General features: G+C 42.2%; 1 protein-coding gene across 3 annotated transcripts in view; it reads right to left on the reverse strand.

The window, feature by feature from the left end:
• Positions 1–25,318, reverse strand: part of LOC126175392 (protein scarlet-like) — a 412,406-nt gene that overhangs the window by 216,881 nt on the left and 170,207 nt on the right. The window contains exon 1 of one of the 3 annotated variants that reach the window (XM_049922176.1): positions 2,957–3,093. The exons of the other annotated variants lie outside the window; for them this stretch is intronic. The gene's annotated coding sequence lies outside the window, so the exon portion shown is untranslated. Of the gene's footprint in view, positions 1–2,956; positions 3,094–25,318 lie in introns of those variants that run through there. 3 annotated transcript variants of the gene reach the window in all.

Raw genomic sequence — 25,318 nt, forward strand, 5'->3', positions numbered from 1 at the left:
AATCTCTCTGATTTTATCCTCATGGTCTCTTCGTGAGATATACGTAGGAGGGAGCAATATACTGCTTGACTCTTCGGTGAAGGTATGTTCTCGAAACTTTAACAAAAGCCCGTACCGAGCTACTGAGCGTCTCTCCTGCAGAGTCTTCCACTGGAGTTTATCTATCATCTCCGTAACGCTTTCGCGATTACTAAATGATCCTGTAACGAAGCGCGCTGCTCTCCGTTGGATCTTCTCTATGTTTTGTATCAACCCTATCTGGTACGGATCCCACACTGCTGAGCAGTATTCAAGCAGTGGGCGAACAAGCGTACTGTAACCTACTTCCTTTGTTTTCGGATTGCATTTCCTTAGGATTCTTCCAATGAATCTCAGTCTGGCATCTGCTTTACTGACAATCAACATTATATGATCATTCCATTTTAAATCACTCCTAATGCATACTCCCAGATAATTTATGGTATTAACTGCTTCCAGTTGCTGACCTGCTATTTTGTAGCTAAATGATAAAGGATCTATCTTTCTGTGTATTCGCAGCACATTACACTTGTCTACATTGAGATTCAATTGCCATTCCCTGCACCATGCGTCAATTCGCTGCAGATCCTCCTGCATTTCAGTACAATTTTCCATTGTTACAACCTCTCGATACACCACAGCATCATCTGCAAAAAGCCTCAGTGAACTTCCGATGTCATCCACCAGGTCATTTATGTATATTGTGAATAGCAACGGTCCTATGACACTCCCCTGCGGCACACCTGAAATCACTCTTACTTCGGAAGACTTCTCTCCATTGAGAATAACATGCTGCGTCCTGTTATCTAGGAACTCCTCAATCCAATCACACAATTTGTCTGATAGTCCATATGCTCTTACTTTGTTCATCAAACGACTGTGGGGAACTGTATAGAACGCCTTGCGGAAGTCAAGAAACACGGCATCTACCTGTGAACCCGTGTCTATGGCCCTCTGAGTCTCGTGGACGAATAGCGCGAGCTGGGTTTCACATGACCGTCTTTTTCGAAACCCATGCTGATTCCTACAGAGTAGATTTCTAGTCTCCAGAAAAGTCATTATACTCGAACACAATACGTGTTCCAAAATTCTACAACTGATCGACGTGAGAGACATAGGTCTATAGTTCTGCACATCTGTTCGACGTCCCTTCTTGAAAACGGGGATGACCTGTGCCCTTTTCCAATCTTTTGGAACGCTACGCTCTTCTAGAGACCTACAGTACACCGCTGCAAGAAGGGGGGCAAGTTCCTTTGCGTACTCTGTGTAAAATTGAACTGGTATCCCATCAGGTCCAGAGGCCTTTCCTCTTTTGAGCGATTTTAATTGTTTCTCTATCCCTCTGTCGTCTATTTCGATATCTACCATTTTGTCATCTGTGCGACAATCTAGAGAAGGAACTACAGTGCAATCTTCCTCTGTGAAACAACTTTGGAAAAAGACATTTAGTATTTCGGCCTTTAGTCTGTCATCTTCTGTTTCAGTACCATTTCGGTCACACAGTGTCTGGACATTTTGTTTTGATCCACCTACCGCTTTGACATAAGACCAAAATTTCTTAGGATTTTCTGCCAAGTCAGTACATAGAACTTTACTTTCGAATTCATTGAACGCCTGTCGCATAGCCCTCCTCACACTACATTTCGCTTCGCGTAATTTTTGTTTGTCTGCAAGGCTTTGGCTATGTTTATGTTTGCTGTGAAGTTCCCTTTGCTTCCGCAGCAGTTTTCTAATTCGGTTGTTGTACCACGGTGGCTCTTTTCCATCTCTTACGATCTTGCTTGGCACATACTCATCTAACGCATAATGTATGACGGTTTTGAACTTTGTCCACTGATCCTCAACACTATCTGTACTTGAGACAAAACTTTTGTGTTGAGCCAACAGGTACTCTGAAATCTGCTTTTTGTCACTTTTTCTAAACAGAAAAATCTTCCTACCCTTTTTAATATTCCTATTTACGGCTGAAATCATCGATGCCGTAACCGCTTTATGATCGCTGATTCCCTGTTCTGCGTTAACTTTTTCAAATGGTTCGGGTCTGTTTGTCACCAGAAGGTCTAATATGTTATCGCCACGAGTCGGTTCTCTGTTTAACTGATCAAGGTAGTTTTCAGATAAAGCACTTAAAAAAATTTCACTGGATTCTTTGTCCCTGCCACCCGTTATGAACGTTTGAGTCATGAAAATATATTATGGCCAGTTGAACTTCAGTTAGGACACAGTAAAACTGTCCACAGCCAAGGTTACAAAATTATTTTCGGTTTCAGTTCAGTAAAGTTTAATTCAGGTCTCAGAATGCTACCTGTTTTCAAAATCTTTCTTTTGGAATCAGATTTATAATCTGCCTCGTTATAATGTTGACTGGAAACTTCTGTTAAATTTGATAGCGTATTTGGCGTGTCGTTTTCCAGAGATATCACTCCCAACCACGTATTTCGTCGGTTACTATCAACCGGAAATTTGTGGTAACTTATGTCACTAGGTTACTATCAACCGGAAATTTGTGGTAACTTATGTCACTAGTTTTTCCTATCTCATTCTTACAGAATGGCACACAGCAGTAAGGCATCCGTAATGAGTAATGAGTGTATATCTATTATTTATCGCCGGCCGCGGTGGCCGTGCGGTTCTAGGCGCTGCAGTCCGGAACCGCAGGACTGCTACGGTCGCAGGTTCGAATCCTGCCTCGGGCAAGGATGTGTGTGATGTCCTTAGGTTAGTTAGTTAGGTTTAAGTAGTTCTAAGTTCTAGGGGACTGATGACCTAAGATGTTAAGTCCCATAGTGCTCAGAGCCATTTTATTATTTATCACAGAGATGTATTATTTACATACTTTTAGCGACTATTCAACACTTTCAGCAACATACGCAACTACAGTTTGAATGCAAATACTACAATAATATTTTCCATATTGTGTCCTTTCACTATTGCTCACCTTAGTTAAAACATGACTGCAGTTCGAGGATAATCTTCAAACACAGTAAATGCAGCAAATCGTGTATTACGTTTTCTTTGTTCTCAGCCTACATATGCACACGTGACTTTGACACATACAATTCACTGTCCAGGAATGCCTGCGGAACCGTCGGTGTGTGGCGCCATGTGCGGGAGAAAATTACAAACTCCACCGACACGCTCATCCCCATACGATCGCGTAGGCTGTTGGAGTCTACGAGCGGCTTATGGTTTCACCCATGTTCGGAGACCACCAAATTACTACTCGTGTGCCGAGATGAGATTAACAATGCCGCCATCTAAAAATAAAGTACACACAATTAAAAGGCTGCAGCCGACGTGTAAGCAACAACAGGAACCGGTCTCCAGCCGGTTGGCACGTAGGCCCCATTGCTTGTGTTCAACGAACCAAGGAATTAGCAGACCACTACCGGTATTTACGCACTTGGCGAGTCGGCTCCCCGTGGCATCTGGCTTACGCGGACGCATTATGCCCGGCCACCTAAGTGGCCCTCTGCTGACCGGAAGGATAGCGTTACACGTTGTTAAGGCTTATTAAACACCAGTGTGTTTCAGACAATACAATTTACAGCAGCCTCGAATGATTACGACAACATTTCTGTACGTAACATTAACAGGAGTATAACACGAAGACTAAATACAATGATGGAAAAAATTGCTACACCAAACAATTATTAATGTAGAGTAATTGAGTAACAGCGCAAGATCACAGGTTAACGTAAGCGCGAGATATGTCATTGCAAATGTGAAATGCCGCTACATTAATAACCGGTGTACCGCTATAATGTTGAATGCAATAATGCACCGTGTTGTACAGGTGCCGGAAGTCACTCTGTGGGATCGAGTTCTACGACTTCGTCGGTCAGTACAGGGACGGTTATTGCTGTTCGTGGATGAAGTTGGAGTTTGTGAAGGCAATGCTGATTACGCATATAAAACTTTTTGCCATGCTTTCTTTCGTTTTCTATATTTTTTCTTTTGTTCCTACCGGCATATGTAATTACTATGATGTAACGTCCTACTGTGGTTTTTAAATTTAAAGATGTAATTGTGATTATTTCATTTGGCAACTGATAAATGTGTTTCTTGCTTTGTAACTGTGAAAAAGTTAGTAAATTCCTTTTTTGGTATATTACTAATTGTGAAAAATGCAGTCACGAAGATTTATAAAGATTTATCTAATTTACGATAACGATATGTCATGTGTAGACAAGCAACGGCTACAGCGATATTGATAGTCGAACATACGATGTGTAGTAGACGGTCTGGTGAACGATGCGTCTGTGAAGCGTACGCGGGAAAATGATAGTATGTTTTTATGAACGGTAAGTCGTGCCGTCGCCAGCGAACTTTAGGAGCAAATAAACCGAACTGTGAAAATGCCGCTAACAAGATTTTGTTGTGACCGACACGAACAGTGCTTTTATGCGAATGAACTTTGCTGGCATCGATTTTCGTGTGATGGAACTGCTGTTTTCGTCTACTATCAAACCGTGAAGCTAGAGACTTTAATCAGTATATCTGACTTTCAATCACGTTACCGAAGTTTGAACTGCGAGAACAGAGTCGACATTGTTTACGGTCTGCATCACGTAAAACAACGATTCTATTAGCTGTATATTTTTCGCTACCACTGTATGAATGTATCGAACTGTGTAGTTACGGACGAAAGCGCCACGGACAGTGCACAAAGCGTATAAACAAACGCTGTCTACGTAATGTGCTTTGCAAGAGGGGACATGTCAACAACGGTCGCACACCAGCGTCTTGTCGTTTGTTAATCGACACTGGTTTACTGATACAGCTGTGCAGAAACTTGTTTCACGTTCCGCCGGAGAAGATTAACAAGCGGACCTGCCTGTATCCTGTTCACATCATAACCTGCCGACGTCGTGCTGCCCAGCGCAACGCGTCGTATGCAACGAAAAGTTAAGGTATTTCGCCGAACGCTATCCCCTGATGTAAAGACTTTCTTTCTCTATTAAAACTACTAGAATTATGGACTCTATTCAATACAATTATCTGTTTGTTTGTTTGTTTATGTTTGCTTTCTGCTATCGAAAATAAAAACGAGCGGAGACGCCATTAAGTTAGTAGACCTGTCTGGGGCCACTAGCTCAAGGGTAGTATCGACTATCCCTCTTGCCAAAATCTATTAAAAATACACTCCTGGAAATTGAAATAAGAACACCGTGAATTCATTGTCCCAGGAAGGGGAAACTTTATTGACACATTCCTGGGGTCAGATACATCACATGATCACACTGACAGAACCACAGGCACATAGAGACAGGCAACAGAGCATGCACAATGTCAGCACTAGTACAGTGTATATCCACCTTTCGCAGCAATGCAGGCTGCTATTCTCCCATGGAGACGATCGTAGAGATGCTGGATGTAGTCCTGTGGAACGGCTTGCCATGCCATTTCCACATGGCGCCTCAGTTGGACCAGCGTTCGTGCTGGACGTGCAGACCGCGTGAGACGACGCTTCATCCAGTCCCAAACATGCTCAATGAGGGACAGATCCAGAGATTTTGCTGGCCAGGGTAGTTGACTTACACCTTCTAGAGCACGTTGGGTGGCACGGGATACATGCGGACGTGCATTGTCCTGCAGGAACGGCAAGTTCCCTTGCCGGTCTAGGAATGGTAGAACGATGGGTTCGATGACGGTTTGGATGTACCGTGCACTATTCAGTGTCCCCTCGACGATCACCAGTGGTGTACGGCCAGTGTAGGAGATCGCTCCCCACACCATGATGCCGTGTGTTGGCCCTGTGTGCCTCGGTCGTATGCAGTCCTGATTGTGGCGTTCACCTGCACGGCGCCAAACACGCATACGACCATCATTGGCACCAAGGCAGAAGCGACTCTCATCGCTGAAGACGACACGTGTCCATTCGTCCCTCCATTCACGCCTGTCGCGACACCATTGGAGGCGGGCTGCACGATGTTGGGGCGTGAGCGGAAGACGGCCTAACGGTGTGCGGGACCGTAGCCCAGCTTCATGGAGACGGTTGCGAATGGTCCTCGCCGATACCCCAGGAGCAACAGTGTCCCTAATTTGCTGGGAAGTGGCGGTGCGGTCCCCTACGGCACTGCGTAGGATCCTACGGTCTTGGCGTGCATCCGTGCGTCGCTGCGGTCCGGTCCCAGGTCGACGGGCACGTGCACCTTCCGCCGACCACTGGCGACAACATCGATGTACTGTGGAGACCTCACGCCCCACGTGTTGAGCAATTCGGCGGTACGTCCACCCGGCCTCCCGCATGCCCACTATACGCCCTCGCTCAAAGTCCGTCAACTGCACATACGGTTCACGTCCACGCTGTCGGGGCATGCTACCGGTGTTAAAGACTGCGATGGAGCTCCGTATGCCACGGCAAACTGGCTGACACTGACGGCAGCGGTGCACAAATGCTGCGCAGCTAGCGCCATTCGACGGCCAACACCGCGGTTCCTGGTGTGTCCGCTGTGCCGTGCGTGTGATCATTGCTTGTACAGCCCTCTCGCAGTGTCCGGAGCAAGTATGGTGGGTCTGACACACCGGTGTCAATGTGTTCTTTTTTCCATTTCCAGGAGTGTAGTTGTTACCTGTGGGTTGTGTTCTCAGCAGCTCTTTGCTTGCCGATGTATATACGGTTTCGTTGGCCAGAGTGAGGAGGCACCAACTTTGAGGACTGGCGGTAGCGTCGCGACAAGAGGCGGTCACGACGGCCGAGCGACCAAACTACGAACTGCGCCCTACTGAGGGCCTGCTCAGAGGAAAGATACCGGAATACTTCACAGCGGTCAGCGACGACTACAAGCAGCCGGCCGACATCCCGTCGGTTGGATGGCAACATTCGTGTCGGACGACCGCTCGTGGCCTCGCTGCCCTCTTCTACCTGGCTGTCATCGGCACCGCTCAGTAACCGCCGCGACGCACCGTCGATCCATGCAACGGCTTGCTGATAAAGGGCAGTAGCATTCTGTAATCCTCCTTGTAATTGGTATCATTGTCTACCCGATCCCCTAATTATTTTCTAGTTTGTACCCGACACTCATAGTTTTACTCGGTCTGCTCTGTGATCGTAAACAAAGACCGTAGTATTCCACTATACACTAGTTGTCGTTTGAAAATTTGTTCTGGTATTATATTGACCTTCCTTTTTAGTTTACACCCGATCATTAATGTTTTAATGAATCAGCCCCTGATCGCAAATACAGTCGTAACGACTCTACTAAGGCACAGGTTGATGTTAAACAAACAGGGGTCTTGTGGTTAGTTTTAGATGTTAACTGGTACAATTCCTTGATAGTAATTGCATTTGAGATAATCTGAACTACCTATTGTACTAAACTGTCAGTTCCTGTTTTTGAAAGACCTGGTACTTATTGGTGTACTTTTAATTGGATCTTGTGCTTCCGCCGGGTGATTTCTCTTCCAATAAGTGCTCATACGTAATCTTTCAAAACGTTCCATCAGAGCAACCTTCATAACCGACAAGCAGCCTTCATAACTGACACGCATCTTAACTTTTGACATATTAGCAGCCAACTGTCACCAGTCCTGAGGTCAGAATAAGATTGTCAAAACGGGCGAGTTGAGATCCAGTGAAACATTGGTTGCTGATTGGAATGAAAAGGTTGCTCGCTTTGAAACAAGCTTTATCATGGTCATAATTGTTTCCTAATTTGTTTAACCTTTAAGCATAGGTGCGCATCTTAACCCCGGATCTTTCGACATATAGTTTCCAAATTTAAAAAAAGATTAACGTCTTGTCTGAGTAATTAAAACACTGTTCTCATCAATATTACTTATGTTTTCATGTGTTGCAGAAGGGCATTTAATAAGAGCAACTGTGTACAGCGCAGTAGTGAATTTCACCCGATAACAGGCGGGCTGCAGGTCCAGACCGTTGTAATTATTGTCGTGTTGTTCTTGTTTTGGTTTGTGTTGTAAAAGCGTACGTACTTCATCAATTTGTTAATTTTTAAAGAAAAAAATGTATATATTGTTAAATAAACAGCCGGCCGCGATGGCCGTGCGGTTCTGGCGCTGCAGTCCGGAACCGCGGGACTGCTACGGTCGCAGGTTCGAATCCTGCCTCGGGCTTGGGTGTGTGTGATGTCCTTAGGTTAGTTAGGTTTAAGTAGTTCTAAGGTCTAGGGGACTTGTGACCTAAGATGTTGAGTCCCATAGTGCTCAGAGCCATTTGAACCATTCGTTAAATAAACAGGTTGTGTGAAAAGGTTACATTGGCGGGTCCTCCCTGCCACGTTTTCCTTAATACCAGTAAATTCCACGTATCAAAAAGTACCATTACTAAACTAATAGTTGCACGGTAGTCATTGTTGAAATACCAGTGAATATAAACTTCTTCGTCTCATTAGAATTATTTCTCCTTGGATATCAAAATTATTGCAGCCGCATTAATTTAGGTGATTTTATGTATTGTTATGAGTATACCAATGTGATAGTGTGTATTTTGTCATGAATGACGGCTGCGAGTGTATATTACGGCGACCGCCATAATTGCCTGAGATCCGATCAATGACATAAAAGCTGCTATTACACCATTGATGCATTTCCTGCCATGAGCGCGAATCATAGGTCAGTTGTTAAAACACATTGGGAATGTTTACACATTATTATGAGCTTTGCTGTTTTATTGATAAGAGTCGTAGTGTTTAGAGATCCTGTTTGTACTCAAAAGTGGGTAAATGTACGAGTATGATGAATTCGCCCAGAGGTCATGTAATTATTGTTGTATGTGATTCATGTAATTTTGTCACCTTTTCTAAAATCTGTCAGATGCTGTCTTTGATGTTTTTATAGGTTCGAAGGGTAGTGCTCAGAGCCATTTGAACCATTTTTATTCTCAGAGCAGTTTCTCGTAAACATTCGTTTTTTTTTTCATTTCATAAATAAAGTGGGATTGTAACAATTGAGCAATATAGAAAATAGTTTGGTTTCACAACTAGAATTTTGGTTGACTTCACAGTTCAGTTTTTGATAATTGTTTTTCTATGGGGTGAGGTCATCTTAAGTTGTCGTCCGATGCTGTACCATATGCTCTCGATTGGAGACAGATCTAGTGCTCGAGTAGGCCAAAGCAACATGTCGATACTATGCACAGCATGGTGGGCTACAACAGTGATCTGTGGAGAAGCGCTATCTTGTTGAAGGACACCCTCTGGAATGCTGTTCATGAATAGCACCACATGCCTTGTTGGATACCGCCTGGAATGTTGTTCATGACAGGCAGCACAACAAGTTGAATTACCAGCTTCACTTACAAATTTGCAGTCAGGATGCGTGGGACAACTGTGAGATAGCTCCTGCTGTCATACAAAATCGCTTTCCAGACCGTAACCGCAACTCCAGGTGTAGGTCCAGTGTGTCCAGCACGGTGACAGGTTGGTTGCAGGCCCTCAAATGACATCCTTCTAACCACACACTGCCATCACTGGCACAGAGGCAGAACTAGCTTTCATCTGAAAACATAAATGACGTCCACCATGCCCTCAAATGAACTTGGCTTGATATTACTGAAGGCGCAAACGGCGATGTGTTTGGAGTCAGTGGAATGCACCTTTCACGCTGTCTAGCTTGGAGCTGTCCTTGAAGTGACCGATTTGTAACCGTTCATTGTGTCACTATGGTACCATCTGCTGCTCAAAGTGCTGTTGCAGACGCAGTGCGATGCGCCAAAGCCGTACGCAGAACACGATGGTCTACGCTATCGACCGAGCGAGGTGGCGCAGTGGTTAGCACACTGGACTCGCATTCGGGAGGACGACGGTTCAATCCAGTGTCCGGCCATCCCGATTTAGGTTTTCCGTGATTCCCCTAAATCGCTTCAGGCAAATTCCGGTATGGTTCCTTTGGAAGGGCACGGCCGACTTCCTTCCCTATCATTCCCTAATCCGATGAGACCGATGGCCTCGCTGTTTGGTCTCTTCCCCCAAATCAACCCCACCCTCTTCGCTCTCGCTAATGCCACGTGGCCGTCGGAGACCGGTTTTCTTGCGACAATACCTTCTCGTGGTCACCGCTGCCAGTATTCTCATGTACAGCGGCTACATTCCTGTCAAGTCTTTCTGCGGTACTGCTCAAGGAACATTCAGCTTCGTAGTCATATTATACGACCTCGTGAGGTGAGCTGTTGATAATGGCGTCTTTGCCGCCTAAAGGCATTCTCGACTAACATCAACTCACCACGTCCAGTCTCAAAGATAACTAACGCTCACGATCGCTGCAGCACGTATTTCAAGCAAACCTGATTTGTAGAGACGACCAACAACTTTCATTTATGTCCCACAACTCTTTTTTCAGTGTATGAATGACAGTGCGGAACAGTTTTCGTCCAAACCAAAGGCCGTCAGTCCTCGTATCGGAATAAAAAATAGAGCTTCTACAGAGAGAAAGCACCACTGGAGTCCATTCTTTGGAGATAGGGAAATATTTTTGACAGAATAGGCAAGTGTTTCGAAAAACATAACTTCGGCTTATTATATTCACATGAAAGTATGATTCGTTGTAGGACGACTACTGCATTTCTTGTTAGCAATGTGACGCCAAATGTATTGGCGAAACCGACAGAAGTTTTTCAACTCGGTTTAAAGAGCATACCAACTGTGCGAATTCAGGATCAGCATTAAGTGCGCATTAACGCGAAACAGGAGATCAAATCAAGGACATACACGAGAATGTACAAATCATATGTTTGAAAATAAGGGTGTCAATATTTAATGAGAAAAATTGATTTTTCGAGCTTTACAGAAATCTCCTGGGCTCACCTTAAACATCCACACGGATGTTGACTACATATTTAGACAGCCAATTTCTCTTATTTTCCACGAAATATTTTGCTCCCTATAAAACTTTTAATGCTTACAAATATTCTATTGGATTTCAAACTGCGTGAAATAAAATCAATTATAAATATTAGTAGTGAGCATCATACGGAATTTATTGTATTAGTTTTCTATCAATTCGTAGTCCATGTATTATATCACTTGCTGATTTAAACTAATTTATATTTATGTACAGCTTCTCCCACTCTTTCAAGATTCGCCGTTCCGTGCACTAACCCCACTTTCTCTAGTGCCATGTCGCTGGATTTTCGGATACCATGCCCAGTGTAGCTTCCCTCATGGCTGCTTCCATAGGGCTCTATTGTTAGTTTAGTGTTCCTTCTGGCCTTGCTCGCATCGCCTCCAGCTGACAATATGGTGTATTTCCATTGTTACTTATATAAATTTCCGCCAAGCTTTGTAGGGCTTATTTTATTTCCTCCGCACCACATCTTCGTTTTGGTTGGTTGGTTGTTTGTGGGAAGAGACCAAACAGCGAGGTCATCGGTCTCATCGGATTAGGCAAGGAAGTCGGCCGTGCCCTTTCAAAGGAACCATCCCAGCATTTGCCTTGAGCGATTTAGGGAAATCACGGAAAACCTAAATCAGGATGGCCGGACGCGGGATTGAACCGTCGTCCTCCCAAATGCGAGTCCAGTGTGCTACCACTGCGCCACCTCGCTCGGTATCTTCGTTTTGTTTTGTATTATAGACACCCGCTTTTTTTTTCAACTGAACAAATGCTTCTATTGAGTTTTAATTTACCAATGACGTGAAGAGTCGGGACAGCCTTGAGAACAGCGTAAAATGTTGTTAACGGCACAATTTGTATAAATACGTAATGCACAGGACTTTTCTACTCCCCTTAGCGATAGTTGCTAAATCAATGATAAAATTGTAAAATACTTCCTTTCTAATCCCTGTTTAGTCCACTTAAGAATGCACCTAAATTTCCGTGAAAGCGGCAGTGATTTTAAGAAAAATCTTTGTATAGCCACAACGATGTTTCTTGGCTTCTTATAAAAATTATTATCCACCGTCTGTCAGATGAAAACATATTAATGCATCTCAGAGTATACTTTCGATTGTGGCACATCTAAATTCTCTTAATGCAAGACATACCATTGGCGCTGAAAGTTTTGTCTGAGGATGCAGAAAGGATCGTCGGTGAACAATAGTGGGGAAAAACAGAATTAATATTTTCGCTTGGTATATTAAAAGGCAGATCTCGTTTAAATATCAATTAATGCTAGGAAATACGCAGTAAAAGTAATTTCTGGCGTGACCCAAGGTATTGTTACAGGACAATTTATTTTTATAATATGGAGGGCGAGGAAGCTACGACAGCCCACTCCAAACCTATCCAGAATGAAAAAATATATCGAGATACGGTTTTCGCCGAATTATGGCAAATTTCGCGAGGTTCGCAAGTAATTTTTATCGTTTATAGTCGCCGAATTACTACGCCAATTTCGTTTTATTCTGATGGAACTATATACTTTTCTGTGGCATTGAAAGAATCTTCTAGGATATCTTCAATGACGTAACATGTTGTAAGTAGGCTGTTTATATTTTCTTATTGGCAACATTACGTAGCGCTCTGTATGAAAATCACTGGCTGTGCTGTGTGCAGTCTGTGGCTAGCTTGCATTGTTGTCTGCCATTGTAGTGTTGGGCAGTGGCAGCTGGATGCTAATAGCGCGTAGCGTTGCGCAGTTGGAGGTAAGCCGCCAGCAGTGGTGGATGTGGGGAGACAGATGGAGTTTTGAAATTTGTAAGACTGGATGTCATGAACTGCTATATACATTATGACTTTTGAACACTATTGAGGTAAATACATTGTTTGTTCTCTATCAAAATCTTTCATTTGCTAACTATGCCTATTAGTAGTTAGTGCCTTCAGTAGTTTGAATCTTTTATTGCCCACCTGCACGTAATGCGTCGTGGGCACCCAGCTGTGTCAGACGCCTGGAGAAAAAGCCATTAGTGTGTGCGTTTTCAGAGGCACAGGTAGAAAAAAAAAGGGGGGCCCTTATCCTCGCTATTGACATTCCTTTGTAGAAAGCATCCCAAATACGACACTCTCAAACTTGAAAACATATGATTACACTGTGGAGCTCTTAATTTATGATTTACTGAAATGCCTAATGAAATGACGAGAAATATTTTATGTCTATACACCTAATTATGACTACTGTCTTTATAGTTGAGAGATTTTTTTACTACCTTATGAAATGCCATATGGCTAATGAATGATGTTTCATGCCTTCCTTTGTACATATTTTCATTTTTTTTTAATATCTAGTTTCTAGCTGCACTGCAGCATTGGTTAAAATAGAATTTTATAGATGTACTAATATAAATATTTTATGCCTACAGATCCAGTAAATAATTTTATGATCTATTCAAAGAATGAAGGAGCATAAAAAGACATTTCCCTTCACAGGAATTGCATATGGAATTTTCTTTTCAACTACTTGGTAATTTTTTTGGTAGAATAACTTCTTGTGTTGCCCACTTTAATTACATAGACATTAAGATGTGAATATACGTTTCCCTTGTCTGCATTGTTGTCTTTAATGTAATATTTTTTCTGCTTGAGCTATGTCATGTTCAGATATAAGTTATTGCATTTGCTGCTGCTGTTTTCCAGGTATAGTGCTACTGAATTTCACTTTGTATTACTCTGTTAAGCTAGTTTTACTACTGATTTATTTTTCTTGTTGCTGCACATTGGCTCATATTAGTTGTAATATTGCAATTGCTTTGCTAATTTCTATAATGCTGCTTGCTTCACCATTTTCCATTTTTTTTGTCATTGCTGTATGTATTAATTGTTTTGTGCTGCTGCATTGCCTCGTCCCTTAGTTTATGAATCTGAGCTCAGTAAATTTAAGTTAGCTTAAGATGGGGTAGGCAATACAAGAGAACGGGTTGTGATGAATTGGAAGAAATGCATTGAGAAGCTATAAGAAAATGGTTTGAACAAAAAAGCGTTTTGAAAGAGGATGAATAGAGTACAGAAAGCAGGTATAGATAGGACTTTTTGGGAATAATGATGAACGAAGGGAGATGTCCGAGAAGTAAAGAAAGTTTTGTTTGGAAAATACTGCAGTAAAACAAACCCTGTCCTTCCCTTGTGTTATTCCGCTTTGTGTTTGTGTACACTATGTGAATTTGTGTTTTTCCTGTCTTTATGTGTTTAGCTAATAAGATTTATGCTGTAGAATTTTTCTAATACTATGTTATTTACTTTGTAAAGATGTTTAGACATTATTATGTTCTGTTTCAATGCTCATGTGTGAAATTAATGTTTCGAAAACTATTCTCATTATTTTATATATTTACTTATGTCATAATTCCTGTATCACTGATGTATCTGTTTATTTCTATTCTTTTGTAAAGCCTGTACTACTACAAATGTTATCTGTATTGTTATGTTCTTTAATGATGTATTTTTCACCTTTGTTATTGTATTCTTATGTTGTAAAATTGTAATTGACGCCAGTTCATCAAATTATTAACTTGTAAGTTACATTTCACTGCACACGTTTTTGTTGGTCATAGTATATGGACAATATGTGAGAAGTAGGGACTGTTAGTGTTTGCACGTGTGTTAATAATTCAGCAAGGGACTGGATAACAGCATTGCTGGTTCTAAGGACAATTCCAAAAACTTTGTGAGTGCACAAGTGGTGGTTTATGGACTTGCTATATTGTCCGCAAAACTCTTCGATGGTGATTGTCCACCTGCACAGTCGCAACAGATGGCTGCTGGCCGTCTCTACAAGGACTGCAGTGGGTCTGCATCTTTGATGGCCCACCAATACCATTATCTCTACAAGGACTGCAGTGGGTCTGCATCTTTGATGGCCCACCAATACCATTATCTCTACAAGGACTGCAGTGGGTCTGCACCACTGGTGGCCCATCAATACCATAATCTCTACCATGACTACAGTGGGTCTACTCTGTGATGACCTACCTACCAATATTCTTCAAAACTTCGAATGACTCTGCTGTGGGTTTGCCCTGTTGTGGCCCATTACCTGTCAGCATGTCAAGAGTCATCACTGTCTTTCCATTGGAAGAACACCACTACTTCTTCAAGACTGCATGGAAATCCACTACTTCTGTGTGCATTGTCTTTTACTGCTCAGACTTAGAGAAAAAAAAAAACACTGAAATTTTACTGTGATGAACAATCTGGACTGTCTTTATGGACTGTGAGAAAATTTTAGCTTTTGACCAACATTGTATTAATAAGTGTGTGCATTTGATATCTATCTTACTGTAATTATGAAAAAATTTTTCAAATCTGTATTGGCCACTGCCGAAAAAAATTTGTAAAATTTTTTGTGGGGAGCATGGGGGCTATGTAAGTAGGCTGTTTATATTTTCTTATTGGCAACGTTACGTAGCGCTCTGTATGAAAATCACTGGCTGTGCTGTGTGCAGTCTGTGGCTAGTTTGCATTGTTGTCTGCCATTGTAGTGTTGGGCAGCGGCAGCTGGATGTTAACAGCGCGTAGCGTTGCGCAGTTGGAGGTAAGCCGCCAGCAGTGGTGGATGTGGGGAGACAGATGGCGGAGTTTTGAAATTTGTAAGACTGGATGTCATGAACTGCTGTATACATTATGACTTTTGAACACTATTGAGGTAAATACATTGTTTGTTCTCTATCAAAATCTTTCATTTGCTAACTATGCCTATTAGTAGTTAGTGCCTTCAGTAGTTTGAATCTTTTATTTAGCTGGCAGTAGTGGCGCTCGCTGTATTGCAGTAGTTCGAGTAACGAAGATTTTTGGTGAGGTAAGTGATTTGTGAATGGTATAGGTTAACGTTAGTCAGGGCCATTCTTTTGTAGGAATTTTTGAAAGTCTGATTGCGTTGCGCTAAAAATGATTGTGTGTCAGTTTAAGCACAGTCATGTATAATTTTTCTAAGGGGACGTTTCAATGTATGGGACTTGACCAACTATTATCTAAACAACAGCGCTGTAAACCACTGTTCCGCAGTCAGAAGAAGAGGTTCCACAAACGTCTGCCTTGGTGCACCAAATGTAAGCAATAACCAATAACGGATAGAGAAAAATGATATAAGAAACAGAGTAGCACAGGAAAAAAGAAAATTCCTGGACAGGAGAAGTCTACTATTATCAAACACTGGCATTAATTTGAGGAAGATATTTCTAATGATGTGTGTTTTGAACACAGCTTTGGATGGTAGTGAAACATGGACTGTGGGAAAACGGAAAAGTGTCGAAGCATTTGTCGTGTGGTGCTACAGAAGAACGTTGAAAATTAGATGGACTGATAAGGTAAGGAATGAGGTTTTCCGCAGAATCTGCGTGGAAACGAATATATGGAAAATACTGAAAATAAGGAACAGGATGATAGGACATGGAGGTTAAAAACTGTAGAGGGATATTAGAGATTGGAATACGTCGAGAAAATAATTGAGGACGTTTGTTGCAGGTGCTATTCTGAGATGAAAAGGTTGGCACTTGGGTTTACCTACGCGTTTGAAGCCCATCAGTCTGTGTTCTGGTGCTGTAGCTATCAGATCACTTGATCGTAAAGCTGTTGATATATTCACAACGTCTAACGGTACGACAGTGGAAAAAGTGAATATCCTTTACGGCAAATATCACTAAATGATTAGAGCAGCGGCGTCGTTATTTGCTAGAGAAAACATAACAAAAAGTTCTAAAAACTGGAAGGGAGGCGAATTAAGAACCAAGCAAAAGGAAGAGCAACTGATGAAAGAAATGAACCTGACATTTTAGCAGCGATACCACACATTGCAAATGTCACTAAGAGGAATCTCGGAAGTATGAGAGGGGTCAACAAAACGAGTGTTCCGCGAACACTACATTCCATCCCCTTCACTTCTCATAGTATCTACAGCTTTGTTGAAGGACTTTCAACATTGGCTACAGTTCTCCGAATATTATCTACGAAAAGTGCAACACGATGCAGCATATCTATGCAAAATTTTGTTTAAGGAAATAGCATCGTTTACAAGACACGGGAAAGTGAATTTTCGCAAGAAGCACTAATCGTCGTTGAAAATCCACTCTGACCCAAAGAATTGCATGAAGACAACGCTTTTGGTATATCTGTGTTTGGTGCTTGTTTTTAAAGACCCCATCATTGGCCCCAATTCCCTTGATGCGAATCTAAATACGTTCAAATATCTCGATTTCCTAAGACATGCCGCTGCCGCAGTTATTGGAAGACATCTCATTGGACGTAAGGCAGGGGTACCAAAGTACCGAATGTACCTCCAATTCCGCACATCTAATGACAGACCCTCTTAACATCTGGAGAGTACTGGAACGGTCTTTATGAAGGCACAAAATGGTCAACACACTAACAAAACTTAACACTTCTACGTTTTTATCTGTGGCGAAAATTAATACAAGAGGTTTTTTACGAAACACGGACGACTTCCGAAGGCACGAAATGCCCTACAACATGGACCTGTGTTGCCGTTAGCTCGAAACGGAATTCAGTGTGTACTGTCATTATTTCTACAGAATCACTTTATAGCGTATATCAGTCAACATTTCGAGCACTTCGTATGGCAGCCGTGATAACAAACACACGAACAGTATCTGGGTTAAGTGTTTGCTTACATCTGGTATAATAGGGCGACCGTTTGTGAAACTTCTTCTGATGGCGGGACATTTGTTATCGGTGCTACCATCTTGATACTATTGGATCAAGTTCCATACATGTCATGTCGCTGAAGTTATCTTAGAAGCTTTTTTCAAATGTCACAGAAAAAAGAACATAGTTCCATTTAGCAACTCGGCGATTATAAACGATAAATATTACTTGCAAACGTCAAGAAATTGGCTATATTGTTGGCTGTAACTTCACGAAAACCGCATCTCGATATATTTATTCGTTATGGATCTATCTGGAGTGACGTGTCTTAGCTGCTGCCCCCTGTTTATAAACGACCGAGTGTGCAACGTCGGAACCTCCATGACCCTTTTCGCTGATAGTGCTGTTGTATACAGAGAAGTCGCAACTCTCGAAAATGGTAGCGAAATGCAGGAAGACATTCAGAGGATCGGCGTTTGATGCGGGGAGTGCCAACTGAGCCTCTACATAAACTGTAACGTATTCCATATACAAAAACAGAGAGACGCTTTATTATATGATTACACAATTACAGAACAATCAGTGGAAGCAATTACTGCCATAAAATATAGGAGTAAGCGTAGGGGTCGATGTGAAGTGGAACGACCATATAAAATTAATCGTGAGTTAGGCAGATGCCAGACAGATTCAGTGGAAAAATCCTCAGGAAATGTATTCCATCAACAATGGAAGTAGTTTGGCAAACTCTTGTTTGATCAGTACTTCACTACTGTTCGTCAGCCTGGGATCAGCGCTAGATAGAATTGATAGCGGAAATAGATACCATCGAAAGAAGAGCTGCACGTTTCGTTACAGTATGAATGAAAGGGACACAGAGATGCCCGTTCAGCTCCAGTGGGAGACGCTGCAACCTAGTAGTTCTGCATCACTGTATGGCCTACTGTTAAAATGCCTTGAGTGTAAGATCCGAGAAGACTCAACCAACATATTGTTTACTGCTAGGTATATCTCGCGAAGAAACCAGGAAGATAAAATTAGGGGCATTCTATCCCACAGAGAGGCTTACTAATAATTGTTCTTCCTGCGAACCATGCACGACTGGAACAGGAAAAGATAGAACTACAAGTGGTACAAAAAGTGCTCTCCGCCACAAACCGTGAGGTGACTTCCGGAGTATAGATGCAGATACAAAAAAAAAAAAAAAAAAAAAAGAAATGAAACAATTTACACAGCTCGCTATTAACCCTAGAGCACTAAAGGGAGGAAAATATTTCATTACTACTACACCAAAGCAAATATTATTACTCTAGATTTTATTGAAAGCAAGTCAGATAAGTTACGCATTAGTGAATTACACTTATGTCCCCAGTAGAATTTTACGTGCAAAATAAGTTCAATTATCCTGTTTTATACACTGACAATTTTACTGCTCAAAATGTTATGGGAAAAGGTTCATTTCTAATGAGTACCCAGCCGAGTAAGACATATTTTACCAGCGATGGCTCCTGTCTAGTAAATTTCTTACCCTCTATGTCCCCAAATTACGTACAAATTTAATAATGTATTTTTCTTACTATGGGGCATAATGGGGCCAAATTAATCATTTCAAATTTTTTGGCTCGTGGTAGTGAATATTTTACTACACATGTTAAACTGTAATGATGAATATATCCTACTTACAAGTTTCGTATGATAAACGTATATTGCTTCAAGATATATCTTTACTGTAAATAATAAAATTTAAAATTTTGAAACAACGGAAAAATGGAAGTTTTGATATGTAGGACATTCGCAACTTACAGACATGATAAGTTAATTTAAAAATATCCAGTTCGGTTGTATTAGTTAATTATTCAAGTCAGGACCGGATTCGGGACTTTAAAATCCCATTTTCAAGCGCATAAAATTACAGTATTTGGTAGCGCATAACATGCCGTAGGACAAGTCAATGCAACTGACGCGGTTGGCGACTGCCCGGCGGCGGGCAGTTTCCGCCGTAAATGCAGTGATTTGGAGGCCCTTGCAATGACGTGCCCGACGCCATGGTATGCGTTACTAAATACAATAATTTTGTACACCTGAAGATGGGCTTCTAACATCCTGAAACCGGTCGTGGTTTCAATAAATAATTAGCACTATTAAAGCGGAAGAATTAATAATGTTTGGGGCTCTTTGAATCATAGCGGGTTTAAGTAAACTATCGTAATCTAGTATACAATTATACACAATACGGATGATTACACGTTTTAACTGCTCCACTGGTTCTTAGATGCATTTCTCACAGTAGAACTGGCTATGACCAGCAGCCTCCAACAAATTTTGTGAAATCACTCCTTGCACTTACCGCACCTCATGCATTTCCCTAGATTGAGGGTTGCAATATTTGATGTTGCAGGTGCGTTATATTTCTGTGACGCAGCTTTTGGTGGCGATGAAGATGAATCCTCTTGGGTATGTGAAATTCTCTCTTGAACATCCAACACGTTTCGGCAAACCTTTACCTTCTTTCCTTGGGAGTTTTCAATACGCAATTCTCTCTTCCCTCTTGTAGTATTGGGAACTGGTGAAGACAAATTGGAAACTGAATTTTTCTCTCTCCTCGCATGTGTGCTACCGGGGGTTTTCGTAACTGTTACGGAAGCAAATTATGATGATGATACTGCCAACTTCTGTCTTTGACAAAAGGGAAGGAAATTATGATTGTGTTGCCGACCTCTGCCTTTCCAAATTTCTTGGAGAATTAGAAGCTGCACGGCCTATATTTACTTCTCATTTTGTGGTAAGGGAGCGGGACTCTCCATTCAGGACTGTGGACAAAGGATGGAATTTGTATGATGGTTCGTTGAGATTTAAGGGGAAAATTCTCGATTTGCTACATAAATAATTTAATAAAGAAGAAATAATACACATTATATTCCGATTCAGAAAGCCCCACGAAGACTGAAGCACATATCCCCATTAGCTTAATAATTTATTAAATGTAAGAAGTTGCTCAAATTTTTAACACATGTCGCTGGTCGTTGTGTCACGTGACCTGGTTGGTGCTACACAACAGATAGCGGAAAGAGTTTTCAAGTGCCATTCCGTATTTTTTATCAACAGACCTCGTTTTGAACAGACTTAATATTTCATGGCGCATTGTTATAAGCAACGCTGTCATGCCTCTTCTACTTCATTCTGGATGATTACCGTCTGGATTAAGGATATATTGAAAATAACTTCATGTCGCTTGTGCACGATTTGTCCAGCAATGGTCCTGTAGCATAATGGCTTACGAGCTGAACAGTAGAATATTTTCTTATTTATATTCAAATAGTACCATGATCGGGAAAGCACCACCCTACTCTACAGTATGCAAGAAAAAAAGTAAAATTACGTTCCTTCCTGTTTTTGTTACTGCAGTTTTAACGGCCATCAGTATATTTGTATCTACTCTGGGAGAAAATCTTCACCAAACTAATGGAGCTAACAATGTCGTCGTCATTTAGGAGTGAACTGAAATGCCACGATTACGAAAAAACTGTAGTAGTAAAAGCAAAATTGAAATTTGATTAACTGAAATAATTCTGGGCAACTATAGTCAACGGTATACAAGACGTCATAATGACCAGTTCTGGACTACTTGCTAGTAGAGTGAACAACTATGCAAAACTTGTGAAAACTCTTCCACAAACAGAAAATATCGCTGCACAATTTCGATAATGTAAACTCCTACACACACAGGCACACAGTCGCCAAATCTAGTAAATATTTCTCTACAGCCACTACGATTCTCGCTTTGGTGAAGTATGGATGTCGAATTTTACAGTAACCTTTCCTGCAGACTATTATGACCGTCTGAAGTATTGAGTTCCATGTTTGTGGTGTTAATCAAGATAGGACATAGAGAAAGTAGAGCGTGTAGCGCATTACTGTCACAACGCAAGCTTATGTCTATACCTGACGAATCACAAACAGCGGTAAATATCCTCTCTCCGTGATCAGTCATAAAGATCTTAGTACCATCTCCTTCCTCGATCCTCAACCATTGGTTCGTTTCTGCCTCTGCCAAGACTGAAACCGGCTACGTCTGGATTAAACGGCAAGTCACTTCTGGGCGTTAGTGACCTCGGATACTGGGCCACGTCATAGGTATATTTCTTGGCAGCGAAGTCTGTAGCAGAAGGAAAGCTCTGTAGGGGCAGACAAATAACTTACGTAAAAGTGGTGGGGAAGGACATTGCGTGTAACAAGTTTTCAGAGATGGTAAGATGAGAATGTCAGCAGCGGTGAACCAGTTTATAGACTGAGGACAGTCAAATACCTCTCTTCCTCAAATACAATAAACTCTTTCATACATCAATTAATCTTTGCAACCTTTTGACTTTTTGGACGGTCGTCTCTCCCTACACGGATGATAATTTCATATTTCCTGTAATTTGTTGTAGGAGTCGGTGGCAGCGAACCCATTCCACGCTATGTCACTTTCGTCAGGTGCCTAATGTGGCGTTTCCGTTTATTAATGGCCCAACCTGTCACTATTCCAATAACGAGTCTACGTGTCAGCAAGAGGATGCGGTCGTTATATATCCTACCTGTCTCAGTTCTTGGAAAACCATGATTTTGTATGGGAACATGTAAAGATCTTAGCGCAGAATTCATCTTGCAGACCTTTTATACAATCCCAGGGCAGCTGCATATTTAAGTGCTGAACCAGTTGGAGATTGCTGAAAGGACGCTCTCATATGGGCCACACTTTCCTGCATCATTACAGTCGGAGCTCGGTCAACAGATTTTGTTTTGAGTACAGAACCTGATGTCCTAAAGTTCGACATCTGAATTCGAAGAGTATTTCTGTCAGGAACAGAATCATTTCGGGCAAGCTCGAAACGAATACGAAATGCTCGCTAAGTAGCAATCACACAACACCAACGTGAATAAAGTGCTCCGCAACAATCACACGATGCCCATATAGCCAAGCAAATGTGCCAACTGAAAATGGCACACATACCACTATCTGTATGTCCCCCCTCCACATTATTATTACCACCACAACTCAAAAAGTGGCCTCTCCAAATATGGCAGGTCTTTTCGCTGGACTCAGTACCTGCAGATACAAATGCAAGTAATATGAAACTATTCACATCTATTTATTTACAGTAGTTCAAATGGTTCAAATGGCTCTGAGCACTATGGGACTCAACTGCTAAGGTCATTAGTCCCCTAGAACTTAGAACTAGTTAAACCTAACTAACCTAAGGACATCACAAACATCCATGCCCGAGGCAGGATTCGAACCTGCGACCGTAGCGGTCTTGCGGTTCCAGGCTGCAGCGCCTTTAACCGCATGGCCACTTCGGCCGGCCTACGGTGGTTCCTTATCAAATTTTGCTTCCTCTTTTTCCCCTCTTCTCTCATACCCAGTCATATGTCGGAACACAAACTTTCAGTCGCTTCCGCGGGTTTCACAACGTTTATGTTCTACAAGGCAATTTTGTTAAATCGAGACAAAGCGCAGGAAAAGACGCCTGGGAAGGTAAGGGGCAAAAGAGACCACACGGACATATTTTGAAAAAGCCATATACAAATATATACATTTACTTCCTACCGGTTTCAGGTATAACAACCATATTCAACGTAGGACAAAAGTAATATGCATCAATGGATCAAAAATATATTTTTGTCAAATACGACAACAAAATGTAGGACATACCTGTCATAAGGGTCTGTCTGAACATAATCCATATAAAAGCGCTGTGCTGTTGGCACGTCTACAGTAATGTATACTTGGTGACAACTTCACACTTAATTACTGACACGTTCAATTTCCAGAGGTATAAATATTATCTGACGCATAGATCCTTACGACACGTACACAAGGTAAAGAAGGGTAGGAACATTTCCGGCTATGTGTCCATGTTAATAATACTTTTTTTATGTGACTGTTTACAGTTGTTAAGTATTTTGGAAAAATTATACTTGCGCCATTAGCTGTGCAACTTTATACACTCCTGGAAATTGAAATAAGAACACCGTGAATTCATTGTCCCAGGAAGGGGAAACTTTATTGACACATTCCTGGGGTCAGATACATCACATGATCACACTGACAGAACCACAGGCACATAGACACAGGCAACAGAGCATGCACAATGTCGGCACTAGTACAGTGTATATCCACCTTTCGCAGCAATGCAGGCTGCTATTCTCCCATGGAGACGATCGTAGAGATGCTGGATGTAGTCCTGTGGAACGGCTTGCCATGCTATTTCCACCTGGCGCCTCAGTTGGACCAGCGTTCGTGCTGGACGCGCAGACCGCGTGAGACGACGCTTCATCCAGTCCCAAACATGCTCAATGGGGGACAGATCCGGAGATCTTGCTGGCCAGGGTAGTTGACTTACACCTTCTAGAGCACGTTGGGTGGCACGGGATACATGCGGACGTGCATTGTCCTGTTGGAACAGCAAGTTCCACCCGGCCTCTCGCATGCCCACTATACGCCCTCGCTCAAAGTCCGTCAACTGCACATACGGTTCACGTCCACGCTGTCGCGGCATGCTACCAGTGTTAAAGACTGCGATGGAGCTCCGTATGCCACGGCAAACTGGCTGACACTGACGGTGGCGGTGCACAAATGCTGCGCAGCTAGCGCCATTCGACGGCCAACACCGCGGTTCCTGGTGTGTCCGCTGTGCCGTGCGTGTGATCATTGCTTGTACAGCCCTCTCGCAGTGTCCGGAGCAAGTATGGTGGGTCTGACACACCGGTGTCAATGTGTTCTTTTTTCCATTTCCAAGAGTGGTTTCATTCATGACAACTATCTTCAAGGACCTAAACAGTATACATCAGTGGATCAAAAAGACGTTTTCGTCAAATACGACACAACCAAATGTAGAACGTACACTGAGGTGGCAAAAGTCATGGGGGTGCCTCATAATAACGTGTCAGGCCTGCTTTTGCCCGACACTGTGCAGCAGCTCGACGTTGCTTGGACTCGACAAGTCGTTGCAAGTCCCCTGCAGAAATACTGAGCCGTGCTGTCTTTATATACCCCTCCATAATTGCGAATGGCGGAATAGATAACATTCCACCAGGATTCGTAAAATCATTGGGAGAACTATCGCACAATCAACAGCTCATGCATCAAAGTTACTTACTAGAATAATATGGAGAAGAATGAAAAAGAAAATTGAGGATGTGTTTGATGTCGATCAGTTTGGGATTAGGAAAAATAAGGACACCAGAGAAGCAATTCTGACGTTGCAGTTGATAATGGAAGCAAGGACTAAAGAAAAATCAAGATGCATTCGTAGGATTGAAAGTGAAGAAGAGTTACAGGGCCTGCTGAATGGAATGAGCAGTCTAATGAGTACAGAATATGAACTGAGAGTAAATCGAAGAAAAACGAAAGTAATGCGAAGAAGCAGAAATGAGAACAGCGAGGAACTTAACATATGGACTGATGGTCACGAAGTAGGTGAAGTTAAAGGATTCTGCTACTTCGGCAGAAAAATAACCAATGACGGACGGAGCAAGGAGGATTCAAAAGCAGATTAGCACTGGCAAAGGGGCACTCCTGGCCAAGAGAAGTCTGCCAGTGTCAATCGTATGCCTTAATTTGAGGCAGAAATTCTTGGCAATGTACATTTAGAGCACCGCATTGTATGGCAGTGAAACATGGACTGTGGGAAAACCGGAACAGAAGAGAATCGAAGAATTTGTAGCACCACATCTCAGACGAATGTTTAAATTTAAGTGGACTGATGAGCTAAAGAATGAGGTAGGGTTAAGACGTCAGGGAGTGACTTCCATGGTAATAGAGGAAGCTGTAGAAAGCAAAAACTGTAAAGGAAGACAGGAGATTGGGTTATATCCAGTAAAT

This window comes from Schistocerca cancellata, chromosome 3 (genome assembly GCF_023864275.1).
Source record: "Schistocerca cancellata isolate TAMUIC-IGC-003103 chromosome 3, iqSchCanc2.1, whole genome shotgun sequence".
NCBI classification, from domain to species: domain Eukaryota; kingdom Metazoa; phylum Arthropoda; class Insecta; order Orthoptera; family Acrididae; genus Schistocerca; species Schistocerca cancellata.